At 40.9% G+C, this 17,345-nt stretch overlaps 1 long non-coding RNA gene across 1 annotated transcript; it reads left to right on the forward strand.

Annotated features, from left to right (window-relative positions):
* Nucleotides 1-1,034: 1,034 nt before the first annotated feature.
* Nucleotides 1,035-15,908, forward strand: LOC140700464 (uncharacterized). The gene is made up of 3 exons (XR_012078860.1): nucleotides 1,035-1,197; nucleotides 12,298-12,390; nucleotides 15,391-15,908. It is a non-coding gene; the product is annotated as an uncharacterized lncRNA (long non-coding RNA).
* Nucleotides 15,909-17,345: the final 1,437 nt, after the last annotated feature.

Below are 17,345 nucleotides of genomic sequence, written 5' to 3' on the forward strand. Positions count from 1 at the left end.
TTATGAATAAAGCTGCTATATACATTAAAAAAAAAGACTTGCCTTAAGACCCTCATCTCCTTGTATCCATCAGTCCTAAATGTTATGTCAGGATCTTAGCCCAATTTCAGGCAGTTCCCTTCTTGAAATACCTTGGAGTCACTTGAAGCCAGCCCCCAAACCCTATAAAGATCCTCTCCTGACTTCCCTTTTCTCAGATGCTATTAAGACTTTGTCATGCCTCATTATTCAATTGTCTGGTAATATTCTGGAGAGTTCAAAAATCCTTATTTTACAATTGATTAAAGAGAAGCCTGAGAGTTTTAGTAATTTGTCCACGTTTACCCACTTAGTTAAGAACTTCCTAATCCAGGACTGTCTGACCCCATCCCATGGTCCTCAGCAGTCTGCTACTCTGCCTTTCAGTCGGAATTAAAGTATAGTTTTTCAGTTTTACCCCTGAATTTATTTGACTTTCTAAGATTAAAAAACATATTATATGTCAGCTATATCTCAATTTTTTAAAAACAGTCATTTTCAGAAGATAATGGAAAACTAAATCATTATCTTGGTAACTGCTAAATAAAAGGAAATATTAAGCAAAAAAAAAAAAAATTCCAAACAATGGTCAAGTTTACAGTCCCATGAAAGACAGTCACCATGTGCCCTTGTGAATGAAAGTAGCCACAAAAATTTAACACTCAATTTCAAACTAAATTCCAGCACTGGTGACTCACCAACAAATAAACGTAGGAAGAGCCAGGAGAACTAAACTTACAACTGGTGTGACTTTTAAACTATTAGTAAATTATTCAGCTTGTATATTCATTTCCTAGGGCAGCCGTAACAAATTACCACAAAGTTGGTGACTTAAAACATTTATTCTCTCACAGTTCTGAAGGCCATAAGTCCAAAATCAAGGTGTCAGCAGTGCCATGCTCCCTCTGGAGGTTCTAAAGGACAGTCTGTTACATGCCTCTCTCCTAGCTTCTGGTGGCTCCTGGCAACCCTTAGCATTCCGTGTCTTGCGGCTCATAATTCCAATCTCTGTTTCTTCACGTGCTTCCTTTCTGCATCTTCTTCTTTTCTCTCTCTTATAAGGACACTTAATATTGAATTTAAGGTTCACTCTAATCCAAGATGATCTCATCTTGTTGCCATATGATCCAGCAATCCCACTCCTGAGCATGTATCTGGAGGGAACTCTAATTCAAAAAGGTACATGTACTCCAATGTTCATAGCAGCACTATTTACAATAGCCAAGACATGGAAGCAACCTAAATGTCCACTGACAGATGACTGGATAAAGAAGATATAGTATATTTATACAATGGAATACTACTCAGTGATAAAAAAGAATGAAATAATGCCATTTGCAGCAACATGGATGGACCCAGAGAAAGACAAATATATGATATCACTTATATGTGGAATCTAAAATATGATACAAGTGAACTTACTTACAAAGCAGAGACTCACACAGAAAACAATCTTATGGTTACCAAAGGGGAAAGGGCAGGGGAGGGATAAATTAGAAGTCTGGGATTAGCAGATACAAACTACTATATATAAAATAGATGACAGGGTCCTACTGTATAGCATAGGGAATCATATTCAATATCCTATAATAAACCATAATGGAAAAAATATGAAATGGAAATGGAAAACAATATGAAAAAGAATATATATGTATAACTGAATTACTTTGCTATATACCAGAAACTAACACAACATTGTAAATTAACTATACTTCAATTAAAAAAAAAAGATGATCTCATCTTGAGACTCTTATCTATTACATCTGCAAAGACCCTTGTTCCAAATAAGGCCATGTTTTGAGGTTCCAAGTAGACCTATGCTTTGGGGGACACAATTCAACCCACTTATAACTGGTAACATTTGTTACTGACCCTATGTTATTATCAACATTACTATGTTTAAAATAAATCCAACAAAAAATAATACAAAGAATAATGTAACAATATCTCTTTTTAAAAATATGCAGTTTTTGAAAAGAATTGCTATTAAAGCATTTTCTATGGGGTATTCCAATGATCATATGATATTTGATTATGGAAATATATATATGGAATTTTACAACCTCTTATTCATATCATTGATTGTGAACAGATTATTTTTCAGAAATGAGTCAAATGTTCATCTAGAGCCTTCAGTGTTCCAGGCACTGGGGAGTTTCCTCAAAGCTAGCAGTATTGTCAAGGCTCTTGCCTTCTCCAGTTTGCATAAAAGGGAAAAGTGAGAAGGAAGATGATGGAATGGTACCTTGATGACCAGTCCCAACTTAAAATCATGAGTGGAAGGACATCGTAAGGCTCAAAATATGATTCCTGCAGATGTTAACAAAATCATTTATAACAACTTTACTGTGTTTTCTTCCTTTCTTATCTCCACATTAACAGTATAACAGGCTAATTTCTGAACCACAGAATTTAGTCCACTGGAATTTTTGACACTGTTTTGACCCTGTAGAAAAATACATTTTACATTGTGATCCAGTATATGTATTACTGAACTCAAAGTTTCGCAAAACAGTATTTACTCTTAGAACCACAATGCTTTCTGATATTTTCTATTCCATTGTATTTCACTAGTGAGCGAAATTCAGAACTCACTAATGGGTAACCACAGTTTATTAAATAACATTACCCTCTCCTCTCCATACCTACACAATGCACACATATTGACAAGATTTCATAATGTGTGGCATTCTTGCATTTTGTGCAGTAAATATTTAGACATAGTCTCACTTATATGACTTTGGTAGAAACGATATTTCTGGGGACTTTAAAGACACAGTTAAATGGTTGGAATAAAAACCACATTAGTTGATTTTACATTGAACACATTTTTTTCCTACATATATTAAAGCCTTTACAGCATTAATAAATTAAGCTCTGCATCTGATCCCTTTCCTCCGTAGACCATTTTTTGTTCCTGCCTCATAGGAGCTTCAGCTTGCTCACAGCTTTGTGTTGCCGTGGCACTGACTCTTGCTGCCTCTGCATGATCTTACAGTTCTTGAGCTCTCTGCTGGTTCAGTCACTCAGCTTCTCAGCAGAGAGCTTCTGGGAGGTTCAGCATAGTCAGCGGCTCACATCTGGTCCAGCCAGCAGTGAACTGATCGAGGGGCTCATGTTGGACCCGTGGTAACCTTTCTACAGATCTCTAAGAGGGTAGGTAGCAGTCAGGGTCCCAGCAGTAGGAGATGATGCATTGAAATTGGGGAAGATTTTAATAAAAAGGTGATTTATAAAGGTCCAAGCAGGGTGTAAGAAAAACACAAGAAATCCCAAGAGAGGTTAGTACAGTGTCTTTGGGTTAGTAATCATGGGGCATCATTACCTTGATGAGCCCAAAGGGGCAGCAGGAGGGAGACTTTACAGAACTTGGGAGAAGAGGGAGCTGGGTGGAGAGGTCTATGACCTTTGTTCGAGTGACGTCACAGGGAGAGCCCTCAGCCTCACTCTTTCCTTATTCCAGTTTCCTGCTGGTTCTCCCCATGTCATAAACCCAAAAGGACTGGAAGCCAGAGGGCAAGAAGGAGCACGCTGCTGTGGGTCAGGATCCAGAAGCAGAGCAGGGATCTAGAAGAGCAAATGCAAAGTATCTCAAAGCATACGAGGTAGGGACAAGGAGGGAATGATTGGCATCTCAAGTGCAGGGAGAGGTCAGGAAAGTTTCTAGAGATAGTGGCATCTTCAGCTTTATGTACTGCTGCTAAAGATTTAGGGACCCCTGGTGCCAGGCACCATTCTAAGAGTGTCATCTGTTTTAACTCAATAGCTACGAAAATAGCCCTCTAAGGTGGACTTTATTGTCATCCTCATTTTGGAGGTGGGGATGGTAGTGAGGAGTACTTTTTATTGAAATCTAACATATGTATAGAAAAGTGCACACATAAGGGAGAGCTCGATAATTTTCACAAAGGCAACTCACTCAGGTCACCAATCTCCAGATCAAGAAACAGAACATTACCAGCTCCCACCCCAGAAGTCTCCTTGCAGTCCCCACCACCCTCCGTGGTAATCACAATCCTGGTTTCCAACACCAGGAATGATTTCTGCCTGTTTTTGAACTTTATGTATTGGCATCATACAGCACTAATTCTTCTGTGTGATCTCTTTGCTCAATATTGTGTTTGCAGCAATAACCTTATTTTTTTTATTGTAGTAAAATATACATAACATAAAATTTATCATTTTAACCATTTTCCAGCTTTATTGAGGTATAATTGACAAAAACTGTATATATTTTAGGTGTACATCTAGATATTTTGATATACATATACATTGTGAAATAATCACCACAATCAAGCTAATTAATGTGCTCCATCACCTCACATAGTTATCATTTTCTCTTTTCTTTTTTCATTTTAATTGTTTTTGAGTATACAATTCAATGGCATTAAGTACATTCACAGTGTGTGCAACCATCATCTCTATCCATCTCCATAATTTTTTCATCATCCCATCTATGCATTAAACTGTAACCCCCTATTCTCTTCTCCTTCCAAACCATGAAGAAAGCTCTATTCTACTTTCTGTCTCTGTGAATTTGCCTGTTCTAGGTTCTATGAATTTGCTTGTTCTAGGTACCTCCTATAAGTGAAATCCTACAATATTGGTCCTCTTATGTCTAGGTTTTTTCACTTAGCACAGTGTTTTCCAGTTTCAAATTGTGATCTTCATTTTGCTGTTGAGGAAACTGAGGTGCAAAATCATTAAGGAAGCAAGTAGTGAACTCAGGATATGAACCCAGGCAATCTGGCTGCTCCGGAGCCCGAATACTCAGTGCTTCGTTAGGCTGTTGTTTATCAATAGGTCTTGTTTTCATAAAGTCAATGCTAGGTATTTAAATCATTGGCTAGCTGGATGGCTCTGACTACTTCTCAGAGTCTACCCACACAAAATAAAATGACTTGAAGCATCCACATTTTCTGTCCTGTGTTGCAAAAGGAAGAGTTTCCCTTTGTTTCCTGTGTCTGGTTAAAAGGGCAAACTTTTCCTTCAAATCACAGACTCCTAGTCAACTGTGTCTGCAGTCCCTGCCGTTTGCCAATTTCTGGGGTTCCTCTGCTCTCATCCCTGAGTCTGGCTTCCCACTCCAGAGCTGCCATTTGGTTGTCTCAATGCCCTATTGGGTAGAACTCATCATCCCACCACTCGTAACTGCATACAGTTTGCTCAAATTATCAGTTTGGTGCAGAGCCTGCTGTTGACATGGGAACCAGATCAATCCCTTTTGAAGCTAAAAAGCCCAGTCTGGGTACTGTTAGGAATAGGGGAGCCCGGTTGGCAGACACCAATCTGTCTCATCCAAAGTGAATTCAGGGGCCAACAGAGCTCGAGTCCAAGCTCCTCCCTGTCTATGAACAGTCAGACCACAGAGAGCTCATGCGTATTTACAAACAGTCCGCACATGTCTGACTTTTCCTTGCCAAACCCCCTGAATTCCCGCATCTCATAGTGCTGGATGCCAAGAAAAGGAAGGTAGCTATAACCATCTTAGATGACATGACTCAGCATGCAAGAGAGCTCTCCAGCAAAGATGTGCTGTCCTTTGAATGCAGGAAAAATGCGGCAATGCTGTGTCATAAGTGCATTTTAAAATTTGGGAATGTTCAAACCTAAGGCCCCCTAAGTACCTATCACTCAGTTAAAAAAATTGTCAATATTCTGCCAACAAATTTTCTTTCTGCAATACAGTGAATTACATGATCTTTCTGGTCCCACTTGTCATCAAAGACAAGTGACAATCTAACCAAAATGCTGGCTCCTCCTCCCCTATTGGATCTTCATTACAGTGTTTTGTGGCTCAGTCCTCCTCTCTCTGCCCTCCTGCTATGTGATCTCATCCAGGCATGGGATTTTAAATGGCACTTGTACTTGTCAGAAATCACTTCACTGCAATAGCAGAAACTCAACTATCTGAGGTAAAAATGGGAATTTATTGATTCACATGATCGTGAAATTAATTTCCAGAATGACAGCATCAAGGGACTCAATGGTGCCTCAGCACATTGTCCATCTCCCTTGGTCACCTGAATCTGTTTTCTGCTGTGTGTTGACCTCATTTGCATCAGGCTATGTCCTCGTGGTGGTTGAAAAAAAAAAAAGATAGCTCTAAGCTTGCATTGTACCAGTTTAGCAATCATGCCAGAAAGAGGACAGGATTTTTGTTCCTGATTGTTTCATCAAAAGTCCTTTGGCTTATTCTTATTGAATTGACCTAATTCACTTGAGCATCCCTTAAGAATCACTGTGACCAGGTGGATGACATATGCTGACTGACCAAGCCTAAGATTCCTGCTTGCTACTTGGCCAGAGGAGGGCTTGGCACTTTGATTAATAGCCCCATCAAGATTATTAACCAGGAAAGAGAAATATTTCCCCAAAAGAAAATCAGGATGCTTCTAACAAAATACGTGGGACAGACACAACATTGCAAACTGACTATAACTCAATTAAAAAAAAAAGACATGGGACATTATGCTAGATACCACTATGCCAGCTACATGTCGATAACTCCCAAGTGTATTTCTCCCCACCCTAGGCCTCAACCCTGAACTCCAGGTGCAAACACCCACCAGCCCCCTTGACACATCTCACATATCCCAAAATGTATCTCCTGGGTGAGAGCACCCTGCACCCACTCTATCTCTACCCTGTACTCCTATTGGTTACAAGCAAAAGAGTTGGCAGAGGGAATGTACTGGAAGGCTAAAGGACTCAGAATTAATTGGAGGTTGGAGTCCTGGGCTTGGGAACTGGGAATCACAGCAACTGCCTCATGAAGGAAAAATCTGTTAGGAGGCTACCCTTGGAGGGTCTGAGTTTCTTCCTTCTCCTCAAGATTCACATTATAGGGAAGGAATATCTAATTGGACTACCAACTATCTAATTGGCTTGACTGTAACCCATAATAGGGAGATGTTCCCCAATAAGAAACAGGGGTGCTGTTAGGGAAATGGATGCTAGCCATTCAAATACCCAGCATGTATCTCTGCCACACCCTTTTTTTTTAACCATCTCAATAAAACTGAATTTCTCCCCTCCCCTCACTCCTACATCCAAGTCACCAGTAAGCCCTATAGCTCTGCTTTGAAAAGCTATCCCAAAGATGTCTATTTCTGTCTTTCTTCACTGCCACCTCCCTCATCTGCACTATCAGTCTATTTCCCCATAATGGCCTCCAGCTGATCTCTCTGCCTCCCCTTTTGTTCCATGCAGCTGTCATTATGATCAACTTGAAATATAAAACAGGTCCTGCCACCACCCCCTACTACTTAAAGCCCTTCAGTGATATGTCATCACTTTTAGAATAACATCCAAACCCCCGATCATAGGATGGCTGTGTAGCAGAGTGGCTCTGAACTCAGATTCTGGAGCCAGATTGCCTGGCTTCAAACTTAAGCCCCACCCCTTGCCACCCGGATCTCCTTGGGAAAGTAACATAACCTCTCTGGGCCACAATTTCCTCACTTGTGAAGTGAGGATAATAATAGTGCTTCATTACAGGAGTGTTGTGACTATACATATAAATTGTTTGAATAATATCTAACATATATAAGTGCTCCATGAACACTAGCTGTCATCATTACAAGACCCATCTGATGTGGTTCCTGACCTCCTCTCTGATTCTCCTCTCCCTTCTCCCTCTATTCTCCATCCTTTGTCCCTCCTCATCCTTTGTCACGGTGGCCCCACCTGACTGACATCCTGATTTTCTTAGAACATTCCAATTTGTTTTACTTGAAGGCCTTTGCGTTTGCTGTTCCACCTGCCCACATGTTCTTCCACCAGATTTCACATGCTGGTACCTCCTCAACTTCATGTTGCAGCTTCGACGTCACCTTTTCCAGTGAGGCCTCATGCAATCTAAAGTCCCCCCTGACTCCCTGCCTGGTTACTCTGCCCCATCCCTCCGTTGATACACTTGGGTGCAGTTATAACATTGAAGTGATGCAGCTTATTTCTTTTTCTATATACTACCAGTATCTTTCTCTAGAATTTGATTTCCATGAGAGCAGGAATGTTGGCAGTCTTGTTCACAGCCCTTAAAAATATGCTTGGTACCGAATAAGCACTCAACAAACACTTGTTGAATAAATGAATGGAGGCTGACTGAAGCAATGACTTGTTTGCTAAGTCAATAGGATTGACTTTTATCAATGAAGCACACACACTTCTACTCCAAGTGTTCCCAGCTGTGTACATTTAGCTGTCACTATTATGAGGACGACTGGGGTGGTAACTCCCTGAAATAAATCCTTTCCCAGATACAGTCCTACTTGCTTTAGGTTTCAGTGGACTCAGGTTTTGCTGTTCGAGGCAGCTGTGAGGCCAGGGAGGCATGATGGACTTGGAGTCTGGAATCTCGGCCTCCCTGGCAGGATCTGCTACTCAGTAGCCATATAACTGTGAAGTCACCACTTCCTTGTAGTTGGTAGCATCCCAGTGTATCACTGAAGAACCATATAGGTCATGACTTTTAAGTGCTAAAAATGTTTAAGATTGCAAAAAGTCATAATAAGTGAAAATTTGGATAATTATCTCCACCTTACAAATGGAGATCCTTGTCAGCCGTGGTTGGAAGATGGTACTAGGAAAGGTCCCTTGAGGGTTGGATCAAGTCTGACTTCTTTTGGCCTGAACTAATCATTTTGATTCAGCAAATTTTGTCTGGTATTGTCATTTCCACTCTTTTTTAAAGTCCAGGTTCCTTAAAGGAAGGAACAAATCTAAGGGTCCAGAAGTTATATATTATTTTGTTGTTGTTTATCTAGAGCTTATAAGTGAAGCTAGTTCATGGTTACTGTTCACACACAGCTCTCACTCCTCTGGCACCCACTTGAGGGAAAAGATAACACTGGTAGAATTGTCAACTCGTAGACTTTTTACAAAGGGAAAATTAGGCATAAATAGGTATTGCATTGCTATCCAATGCAAATGAAAGGCAAGATGATTATAAAGGTTGTGTAAGATCCCTCATCACACATTTATTGTGTGTCAAGTACCATTCTAGGCAATGGGGATACAGCAGTGAGCAAAATCCTAGCTTTGAGGAACTTACATTCTAGGAAAGAGAGACATATGTTAAAGAAAGAAAATAAGTAACAGATATAGCATATGGGCTTCGGGAAACAAACACAGAAGGAGAGGGGGCTAGGAGTGAGTAGGGGAGAGTTTTACCATTTTAAGTGGAGTAGCTCGGAAAGCCTCACCCAGGTAATGTTTGAGAAACGACCTGATAGGATGAGATCTGGGGGACAAGCATTCTAGGCAAAAGGAACAGCCAATGCAAAGGCCTTGAGGTGGGAACATGCTTGGAATGCTCAAGAGAAAGCAAATGGTCTGTGAGGCTGAAACAGAGTGAGCAAAGGGATAGTATCAGAGAGGGAAAGTGGTTTTGATGTGGGGCTTGTAGCCCTGTAGGAAGCACAGCGCCTTTACTCCAAGTAGAATGGGAAGCTGTTGGCTGGTTTAGAGCAGTGGCATGTCATGATTTGACTCGCATGTTAAAAAGATCCCTCTGGCTGCGGCACTAAAAACAGATTATAAAATGTGGAGACCATTGCAATAATCTGAATGAGGCATGAGGGTGGACTGGACCAAGCTGGTGGCAGTAGAGGCGGAGAGAAGTAGAGATGTTCTGGGTTACATTTTGAAAGTAGAGCCAACAGGATTTCTTGACAGGTTGGGTATAGAATATGAGAGCAATAGAGGAGTCAAATATGACTCCGAGGCTTTTGGCTTGAGCTGCTGGAAGGATGGTGCTGCCATCGCCTGGAACTGGGAAGACTGTGGGTGGGACAGGAATTTGGGGAGGAAGAACAGGAGCTCAGTTTGGGGTGAGTTTGAGGTGCTTTTTAGACATCCAGGTGAGGATGTTGGGTGGACAACTGACAACTGCTATGGGTCTGGAGCTCAAAGTTCCTGAATATGAAGTCCCCAGCCCAGTGCCCAGATGATCGGTAAGTGGCAGTTCCCATATCTGGAACTCCCAGATTTGGTTCATAAATGCTGCACAGAAGAGAAGATTCCCAAGCCAGTGCTGATTATCACACCACGTGGCTTCTCTTACCTGTCCAAGCCTAGGGTTGCTTTACAAAAAAGAAATGTCTTGATCTATGGACCAAGTTTGTCTCTTCAACCTCATCTTTATAAAGAAGATGACATAATTTTGGATGAAATGCCTTTTCCTGCATTCCAAAAGAGTAGTCAGTAGAAAATTTCAACACCCTTACTCAGGGTTCTCTGAACATCTCTCTCTAGCCCTTAGACACATGACAGGGGAATGACTTCCTCCCTGGATCCCTCAAAACAGCTATCCTTCATTTTCTGCTGTCTTCTTTCTCCCAAACAATAGTTTTGGTTTCTTCTCTCTTGCCTTGAAATAATCTATTTCTTGATTCTCTCCTGTCTCCAATGTTCCACACTTCCCTAAGCCTCAGATCTAGTCATCCTCTGGGGTCCCTATTTCCATAGTGTTCTTTGGATATTGAGTCCTAGTTTCCTTGGACAAGGTGGTAAGAAATTGTTTTTGAAATTCTGGAATTACCTCCGGAAGCCAGAGTTGCTGGAGGTGTCTCAGATAGTCCAGTGGCCTCCAGGCATTTGAGTGGTGAAGGTGGACATAAGAGACTGTGTTTCTACTCCCAGGGACAGTATGTGCCCCCACTCTGCAGGTCCTCTTGGTTTGCAAATGCTGGCCATGAACCAAGAGGTCAATACCATTCAGCTTAGAGAAAGTATTTTGCCAACATTTAATTTGGGGTAGAAAGATCTACTAGGAGGCCAGCTCCTCCGTAGTTTCAAGCTGTGAAGATGGTCCTTGAAGTTTGGGGGAAATACACTAGTAGAGGAGGAGGTATGAAGGGGCACATCCAGAGGCAGCAAAGCCTTTTTACCTCCTGATTTCTGTCTGTGCAAATAGGGGGGTGCTACATTACAGAGAACCAAGGGTCCTGTGGCTTTTCCCCTCACTTTCATGCTTGGTACCATCTCAAAAAAGTCCTTGTTAACATACACACTACTATATATAAAATAAGTAAACAACAAGGATCTACTATACAGCACAAGGAACTATATTCATTATCTTGTAATAACCTATAATGGAAAAGAATCTGAAAAGGTATGTATATATATATTTTTTCATAGTTTAAAGTCCTTGTTTCCAAGATTAGCTCCAAACAGGAGGCACAGGATGTTTCCTGAATGGCTCATTGGGTTTTACTTGACAGGTGTGTCCTGTGGCAGGAACAACAGCTCAAGTGTGGCAGAGTCTTGTCAAGAGAGCTTCTTGGCTCAGTCTTCCCTCCTGTTTCAGCTGCTCCTTGGCTCTGTGCTCATGAGCATCTGGGAAACTGGGCATGGAAGTAACCCCACACTTTGTTCGATGACTAGCAGACACACAGGCGAGACAAGCCAGGAGCCCAGCCAATTCCCTTAAGGAGTGTTGGGTGGAGACCACGCCAATGGGGAGGAGCCGGAGGACAGGCACTCAGTGCTGCCACCAGTGCACCCAGCCAAGCTGGCCTCAGCATCTGGCACGGGCTTCTAGTCTCTGACCCCCATCTTATTCCATCCTTCCTGAAGATTCATTAAGGGGAACACGGAAGGCTTTTTATAGGCATACTGGTTCTGCCTTGGTAGGGTTGCTGAGAACAAAAAATATATTTCTGGAGTGGACAGATCTTTAGAAACATCCTTGCCAAAAATTTTTATTTAGTTCATCACAGGACATGTTGATGTAAGAAGGATTTTCCTAACACCTCCAAAGCTCGAAGGGGTGTTGTATGCATGAGCTGTTTGTGTGTCAAGGAGACCAGAGGAGCAGAGGGGAGGGAAGTCTTTGGCTTCAGTTCTGACACTTTTAAACCTGTGGAGATTTCTGGAATCACCATGCCAGGTCCTGTGGGGAATCCTTAGCCTCACTCATTGTTTCCCTGGAAACAACAGAAATTTCTGATATAAAACAGAAGGCAATCTATGGTCATCACCCTTAAAAAGAACAAATGTCTGGTTTTCACCTCTGCTGCTTAAGCTGGGGCCAGCTTTTCCTGTTGTCTCCTTTATGGACTTTGGCATAAGGAGCTAAAGGAAAACTTGTAAATGGGAAGAAGACTTCCTCTCTGAGTCCAGACAGGAGCGAGTGAACCGGTTTCAAAGCAGCAAGTTTTAACTAGCAGCTTCGCTCCAGGATGTTGGAGACCCCACCCTGAGCTTGTTTTTAAGTGGGCCCCTGAGTTTTTCTTCCTGTTTTCCGATTTAACTGTCTGGACTTCTAAATTACAGGGAGAACAGCCCAGGAACAGAAAAGCTGCTCTCATCTGCTTTCAGGTCTGCTGCAGACTAGAGAGAGAAGCTGCCAGTACTTTGAGATTTCCGGTATGGCCCCCCAGACTTGGTGGGTGGAATTATCCTGATGTGATTTGGAGAAAGGGCACAGGCACATGAGCATTTATAAGCCTGAGAAGAATCTTTATTCCTTTCAGGTTCATTGGACTGTCACTATCCCTACTGATAAATCAGGTGTGTCCATCTTCCCACAATCTCAGCACCTCACACAGAGAGCACGATGTCACGGAAGGAAACTTGCAGGCCGGGTGGGAGTCATAGGTTCCAGTCCCAATTCTGCCTCCATGAGCTGTGTGACCTTGAATGAGTCCATTACCTTCTCTGGGCTTCACTTTATTCGTCATTAAACTGTGTATGTTTGGGGGGATACTAGATTATTCCGGGGTGTTTTCCTTTGTTTTAAATTGTGGTAAAAAGCACAACATAAAAATTTACCATCTTAACCATTTTAAAGTGTACAGCTCAGTAGTGTGAAGTAAATTCTCATTGTTGTGAAACAGATCTCCACAACTTCTTCATCTTGCAAAACTGAATTCTATACCCATTGAACGACAATCCCCCTTTCCCTCCTCCTCCAGCCCCTGCTAACCACCATTCTACTTTTTGTTCTATGAATCTGACTATTTAAGATACCTCATATAAGTGGAATCATACAGTATTATTTATTTTTTTGTGACTGTCTATTTCAGTTAACATAATGCCTTCAAGGTTCATCCATGTTGTAGCATGTGTCAGAATTTTCTTTCTTTTAAAGGCAGAATAATATTCCCCTTTTATGTAGGTACTGCAGTTTGTTTATCCACTCATCTGTTGACAGACATTTGGGTTATTTTCACTTCTTGGCTATTGGGAGTCATGCTGCTGTGAACATTGATGTTCAAGTTCTGTTCAAGTCCCTGCTTTCTTTTGGAGATTATATGTATATTTATATATATATTTATGTTTATTTTTATATTGATTTATATTTATATTTGTATTCTAAATCCTGGATCACATTTTAGTTCTATTTTTAATTTTTTGAGGAACTGCCATAATGTTTTCCAAGGTGTTCACCCACTTCATATTCCCACCAGCAAATCACAAGGGCTCCAATTTATCTGCATCCTCATTAACACTTGCTACCTTTTGGTTTTTATAGTTGACATCTTAATGGATGTGAAGTGGTAATGTATTGTGTTTTGATTTGTATTTCTCTGATGACTAGTGATGTTGAGCATCTTTTCATGTGCTTATTGGCCATTCATGTATCATCTTTGGAAAAGTGTCTATCCAAGTCTTTGCCCATTTTTTAATCCAGATATTTGATTTTTGTTGCTGCTAAGTTGTATACTAGATGACTCTATGGACTATCTTTAATATTTATAACTCTAGAATCTTAGTGTCTCCAGCCAAATTTTTTCATTTCTATTTCCTTCTTTTCAGTGAACAGAAAATGGTTAATTGCCATATGATATGTCTGTAAGAAACTGAATCCATCAATGACTCAGATTTTTTTAAAATTTTTTTCTTTTTTTTTTTTTTTTTTTTGCATACTGGGATTTTTTGCTGCATGTAACAAAAACTGAAGGTGCGCCGTTCAGGTTTTGATGGGAATAGATGCTCATCATGCAAAGGAAAGTGTGGAGTGGGAATCTTTTTCCCTCTAAAGCAAATGCTTCTTCAGGACTGACTGTATACTGAGCAGTTTTCTAAGTATTTTACATATATTAACACAATTAATCCTCACAGCAACAACAAATTTATGAGGTAAATGCCAGTATCATCCTCATTTCACAATGATGAAACTGAGGCACAGAGAGAGCAAGTAACTTGCCTTAGATCACAAAGCTGGTAACTTGAGGCCAGAGGTCTCATCCTTAGCCGCTGTTCCTGTCATCCTTAGCTGCTGCCTTGGATATAGACTTCTTTAGTCTTTATTCTATCGTATAGTATTATCCCGGGATGCTTTTTGTCTCTCTCCCCTGCCTCAACTTTCAGTTGTACACTCTGGGACCCTATTCTGTGATAAACAGAGTCCCTGCATCCTTAACATTTCTGCTAAATGTTTCCTCTATTTTCTGAGAGCTGAGTCTCCCCTGAGTTTCCTGGTTTTCTTTTATCCTTCTCAAGGGAAGGGGGCTCACTCTCTGTTTCTCAAGCTGGGAGTTGGGAATTAATATCTCCTTTGCTCTCCAAAGCTATTGGCAGGATGCTGTTCCACCCTCCCATGTAAAATTCCCTTTGGCCTAGAGGCTCACATCTCATCCCTGTGACATCCCTGTCATGTGTCAGTCTGCTGATCAGTCTCTATATTCACAGAAGATTTTAGGAGCAAGCTCATGACATCTCTCTCCCCAGCTTCTGCCAACTGCTAACCTGGGTGACTCCAGAGTCCAGAAGGATGACCCTCCTGAACCCATTGGCTTCTCTGATCTTTATCTTTAGGTTCAGTGTTTTTCACTTGGCCTCTACATCACCATGCTGGTCTTTCAACAGCCCTACCCTCCTGCCGTGTCATCACTCTGGACTGCCCCATCCCGAAATCTCAAACTCCTATGTCCTTTGAGCTCATTCATTCATTCCTTTACCCCTATTAGTTCACAAAGGTGTCTAGAGCCTAGACCATCATGTTCACCCAGTCTGTGTCCCCTCCACACTTAACCCGGACCCTAGGGCAATCATCTGAACTTTTTTCTCATGAGAGCATCCTCAGCAGTATTAGTCCCCACCTGTACCTTCTTTCCTCCTGTTTTGGAGAAGGAAGCATCTCCCTTTCCTTCAGACTGAACTCTTCAACCTGTGTCCCTGCCCCCTTCTCTGGGGTTCTGCTCTGCCATTCATTCCCTTTCTGCCCTGGGTCTTCACTCCCTTCCTTTTCCCTATGACATGCTAATCTCTTTCCATTCCCCGTCCTCCCCTGACCCTGCATTCCCACCCCAGCTTCTGTCTAATCTTGCTCCTTCCTCTTCTCTAAAATTTCTGAAAAGACAGTCTCTACCTACTCATCTCCTTTCAACTCTCAGTCTACTAAAATCTGACTTCTTTTCACAGGGTATTTGGGTACATGTGAGGCTGGATTAGAAATACCAAGTTGCGAATGATTGATTACTTCCACTGACTTGCTGGAGAGGGAGGCCAAGATGATGCAAGAGAAGAAGATGGGTGAACCTGAGAAGCATGGCAACATTTGCAATGTGTCTGAGGGGGAAAGAGTATAAAAGGACTATCAAGTGCCATTCTGTTCATCTTAATTGAAGGCTAACTTGCACAGTGCCTGGAACATAGAGGATATTCAGTAGAGGAGCCCCCCTCCCACTCTTGTCCCCTTTCTTTGGAGCTCAGTTTTCTTTGTACAGCATGGGGTTGGACCAAATGATCATCAGATGCCTTCCAGCTCTAACCGTCTTCATACAACAAAATTTCTCCTAGCAATGTCTTGAGTTTACAACTGCCTTGGAGACAAGCCTTTCAAAAACTGCTTACAAAAAGGCCTGTGTTCTTTCCACAGAGCATTCTAAACAGATATCAACAAGAAATGTTTTTGAGAAACATTGAAACTCATTACGTAATCGCCTTTTACCTCATTGTGCTTCTTCTTGAGTAATCTAAACCAAAGTGTTGTGGTGACGGTAGTGTTATGAGGATTAAAGCGGTGATGTGATTTCCATCCAAGTTAGTACATGTGCATTTCAAAGGGATTTTTGGGTTTAGCATATAACCTTAAGTAGTAACTACAATTCAATTAAATTTTGGACTAAATAAAGGCTGATGGTTTTTAGACAGATGAGGGCTTTTGTGAACATAGCTAGACAAAAAGAATATGAAAAGAATGCAGAATTCAATCAGGCAGTAAAGAGATTAGTTGAATCCAGCCTAGACTAAGGGTTGCTGAATTCCATCTACCCAAATTAAGCTTCTCTAAAAAGGGCTAGTATGTTTGCTATTTCAAGAGAATGTAGCATACTTGGATCCTAAAAGCTTGTTTTTGTGATTTCAATATGAAACGGGTAACACTTTACTCTTGAGATTCTAAGTTGAAAGATATATGAGATGTTGATTAAGTTTGTAAACAGAACTGGAATATTTCAGAACTCAATTAATTCTTTTTTTAAGTTTATTTGATTAGAGTTGCAATAAGAGAGCTTCAAATGCTAGCAAAGTTTTTGTTTGTTATAGTTGTAAATTTGTCCTGTAAGAGACACAGAGGCATGTAAGAATTAGTTTGAGTATATTACATTTATAAATGCAGTTTAAAATTAAGACTATTTAACTGATGAAGTTTATAAATGGAACTGATTATTTAAGCAGTTTAGTTTGTCAGCAGGAGTTTCTGGAAGCTTATCAGAGAAAATTTGAAAGTGATTTTCTTATTTACTAGTTTTATAGATAGAGTTGTAGTTTGGACACACAAGTAATGAAAACCAGGTTCTCATTTGTAATTTGGGAACTTGAATATTAATTTAGGGTCAAGTAACTGAAAATCCTTTCTGTGGAAAAGGCCCCCATTAAGAACAGGATAGGCCAAGACAGGAAGGATGAAAATGTCTGGCGTGTATGGACAAGGAGAGCTGTCCAGTGCTGCAGGGCAGAGGGTACCCCAGGGATGTGGTGGCCGATATGATAAGGAACACTGGAGTGTACTGAGGACTGTGCCCTCAGATATTTGCTCTTACACTTCGTAATGTGAATGCTTTTAAGAATGCTCTCATTCTAATTTTTATCTTTGCATGCCCTTATTTGACATGATATTTGATATTTAGCAGATTAGGATTAAACCAGAACAAGGTAACACTCAAAATTGGATGACACATTAACTCGATGGGGAATATTGACTGGTTTCTCAGCAGTTCAAGTGCAATATTATCTCACTACCAAATGATTTATTTTTACTCTCTTGAAAATTGGGGGCCAAAAAGAGGTAAACTAGAAATGAGCAAACGTTCTTAAATAACCAGTGGATAAAGTAGAATCTGTACTGATTTTTGGCTCTCTCAGTTAATTTGTAC

This window comes from Vicugna pacos, chromosome 12 (genome assembly GCF_048564905.1).
Source record: "Vicugna pacos chromosome 12, VicPac4, whole genome shotgun sequence".
Lineage (NCBI taxonomy): Eukaryota > Metazoa > Chordata > Mammalia > Artiodactyla > Camelidae > Vicugna > Vicugna pacos.